The 3,787-nt window shown below is 36.8% G+C and overlaps 1 long non-coding RNA gene across 1 annotated transcript; it reads left to right on the top strand.

Moving 5' to 3' along the window:
• The first annotated feature begins 419 nt into the window (after positions 1-419).
• Positions 420-3,254, top strand: LOC123168853 (uncharacterized). The gene is made up of 3 exons (XR_006484534.1): positions 420-548; positions 801-1,339; positions 2,372-3,254. It is a non-coding gene; the product is annotated as an uncharacterized lncRNA (long non-coding RNA).
• Positions 3,255-3,787: the final 533 nt, after the last annotated feature.

The raw sequence follows: 3,787 nt of genomic DNA, 5'->3' as shown, positions 1-3,787 counted from the left end.
CAATGGGGACCAATAAACCAGGACGGAGGTAGTAGTTATGGGATTACTAATCTAGAAGCCTAAAAGAACTGGCCCCTGGTACTCCTACTAGTAGTAGTACTCAAGTTGGAATTCCAATTGCACGGCACAACTTGTTAGGCAAAAAATTCGATACAGGATGTAGGAAGCGGTTTGGGAATTTGCATGCCTTTCCAACCAGTGAGATACTCCGTACAAAGTACGACAGAGAAATCTATACTTCTATACTTTCATACTTACTTACTTTTACTAATTACAGACTCCCATGGAATTACCACGTTAATCGGTAATTAGGAGCCGTTTATCTTGTGGGCCCCAATAATTACGGTTTGGATCTGCCCAATATTTCTAGGTCAATCTATAATCACAGAACCGCACACGCCTCCTCTCCACCTCCCGCACAATCCTCCTCTCCACCTCTCGCACAATCGCTAACGTGCAGGCCATCGCCACCTCCTCCATCTACTGCTCACCCAGACATCTCCCTGGCTCTCAAATCTCTCCTCTTACACCCATCAACGATGTCATGGGTTAGCACGGCCTCCTCTTTCTTCTTTCTCCATTGTCTTTGTTGCCAATCTCCTTCTAGGCGCAATCTTCTCTTTCTATGGTCCATGTCGTCCTATCTGTCCTCTCCATGGATTTCACTTCAATTGCATAGCGTTAGATTTCCCCATACTCTCAGCAATGGCTTCAGACTTCAGTCCAAGTCCACTGCCGCAAAACTTACCATAGGACAGATAAACTAACCTATTTTATTTTGTTTCTTACTGTTGTTACAGTAGTTCAAATTTGAATCAAGTTCGGAGATATTTTCTTTGATGGGCTTCGTGCACTGGACGGCGGACCCCGTAGGACAAGGTAGGATGGTTGTTTTCGTTCATCACTAAGACCTAGGAGGAAGAAGGGGAAACAAAGAGGATCAGGTTGTGGGCTGTAGGACTGGTGGTTGGCTCGGGTGCAGCCATCAAGAAGATGGACAGGAAAGGCTGGAGAGACAAAGGGGCTGGGGGCAGGTACAGATTTATTTTTCTGAATTTATGAATGTCTTATAGTGCACTCTGAATTTCTATCAATTACAGGTCTTCAATTCTTAGTACTCTTCTGCTGCTATGATTTGTGAAACACATATTTGACTTAAAATTTGTCCATCGTCTGCCACTATTCGTGCTATGGATGCTTATACCTCCGTAGAAAATCTTCTTCCATGATCTCCTTGGTGTTTCAGTTCATTTATCAATGTTCAGCGGGCAATACATTTTGTGAGATCTGCAGCTTACTCAAGGATGACGACTCCACCATTATTCTAACCTTCTTGGAGGTCTGTTCTAAGCAGCTTAATCTTCTCTCACATACTCTTTTCATAAGGTAGTTACACACGCCATAGTTCCTCCCTCGCTGTTCCTCAATCGCAGTCTATGTATATTAGACAAGATTTACTCATTGTTTAGACCTATAAATAACACCATAGGAAGTTAGCACACCTTCATTGCCATGGCCAGCCAACGCTTGCAGCAGTCCATCAAATGAAGTATGCAAGGAGCAATAATGGAGTAGGCTTTCGTTCTTGAAGAATTTTATGTTGCGCTTCCTGCAGTATGAGACTTAGTCTGTAATGAGCATGTACAGTTTCATGACATGCATTCATTAGTTTCAGACCTGTCATAGATACTGCCATGGGTAAGATAGATATATATATATATATATATATATATATATATATATATATATATATATATATATATATATATATATATATATATAGTGTTGCAGTTCATCACCCAGGGTGCAGAATAAGTCATTTCATAATTAAATTACATTTGAAATTCAAATAATTACATTCCTATAGATTCACTACGTAAAATTTGGTAAAAGAAAATAAAAATATAGGTCATAAGACAAGAAAATTTGGAGTTTATGTATATTTTACACTATGTTTTTACGTTTGTAATTTTACATAACATAAAATATTTTTTACGGCAATTATATATTTTCTGACGGTCTCTTTTTACGTCAGAAATAAGACAAAACTTACGGAACGTAATGGTAAAATAGAGGGGGTGAAGAATAACTATTCCTCACCCAGGGTGACGAATAGTCAATCCCTATATATATATCCGCACATTGAAATCGAGCATCTCTTCTAATTTTGTTGGAAAGTGGATAAGTCATTTCGGAGAGTTAATTTCTTGCTTTGTCAAATCTACCTGTATACGTTTCTTACAAGTCAAATATATGGTTTTATCAACTTCAATATGTTCTTTCAATTTTATTCTCATGCAATTATCCAATAACGATATGTGCGTCTTAGAAGCATAAATTATGCAAGTTTTAATTGAATTTCTTTTGATAGTGCTCTTTGCATACATGGAGTGTTCGGAAGGTCGAGAAGACTGCACCTTAGTATAGTATTTATTCAAAGCCACAAGGAAGATCGGAAATAATGCCCAAGTTAAGCTCTTGGTAGTTCTTTCTCATACTTATTCCACTTGGTTATCTTAGTGCCATCCCTTTGCTAAATTGATGTACTAAGTAATAAAGAACATATGCGAGTTGATTTTTGTACATTTTACGTATTCTGTACAGTGTTGGAACTCGCTTAGTAAGAGCTGCTATGTACTTAAGATCTGATTAGTATCACCAACAAACTTCCAAAAAAATTATGTACATACTGACTGATCCCATGATCCTAAACTGTATGTTGTTGTAGTTGATATCTATGCTATACATACATGTGCAGACTTTTTTTTGACATCTATGCTATACATACATGTACAGACTTTACTAGACACACATGACGAGCAGATAAAGTTTAGTATCTATTTCTTTATTTAAGCAGAATATATGGCCATGCTTGCATCTATTATCATTTCCATATAATTGAAAGAATCATGTTATATGATCTAATACCTTATAGATTAATGTAAGGGAGGAGCATATGTCCTGATTAATTCTGATAATATTCCATCACCAATGTCTTTCTTTTGCAGTGATAATTATGAAGAGATCCTTGGTATATACACTTTGTATGCTCTCAAGTTTATGGTGCATTTAGTAACAATTTATTTTTTTGAAATCATTAAAAGCACAGTTGGGGAGTCATGAATTTGTCTCTGGAAATCTTTTAAGTAGCATACTTGGCTCAATTTGCCGAAAACAGTTGATTATTTATGGCATCCCTATTCTTTTCTATTTTTAGAGGAGGTCAATTCAGTAATGGATGGACTAATATGATATCGTAAACAATGTAATATTTGTTTCTTCTTTCTCTCATTGAGTGAGTGTCCTTGGATGTTTGCACATTTTGTTCCTATTATTTGGATCTCCAATCATTAATGTCTACGCACATTTGTATCGTACTGCCTTGCTGGCTTGGGTTATTTTGCATATCAAGTAACCCCCCCCCCCCCCCTATTCAATGCAATTATGTTTCTTCTTACATGATTAGCTTCATGGGAATGGTGAAGGACTACTAGACAGTTATAATATGGGTTGATTTGTCGTAGATAATGATTTTTTAACTCGATTACCGTGTGTACATGCATTCTCAGGTTGTATAATTATAATCAATTTCTTGATGGAGTCTTAATGTTGACAAAATTAAGGAAAAAGATACAAAAGGAAGTCTTATGGGTGCATTGTTGCAGGATAATCTTGCTGCATAGTCTTCTTCTCGATGATTAAGTAGTTCTCTTTTAGCACTACAATACACTAACTTTGAGTTTCTAATTAACATCTACTTTTTTATCTTAAGTGTGTATGGGCATCC

This window comes from Triticum aestivum, chromosome 7D, assembly GCF_018294505.1.
Source record: "Triticum aestivum cultivar Chinese Spring chromosome 7D, IWGSC CS RefSeq v2.1, whole genome shotgun sequence".
NCBI classification, from domain to species: Eukaryota; Viridiplantae; Streptophyta; class Magnoliopsida; order Poales; family Poaceae; genus Triticum; species Triticum aestivum.
The sequence above is the reverse complement of the archived record's forward strand: the minus strand, read 5'-3'. Positions and strand labels throughout refer to the sequence as shown.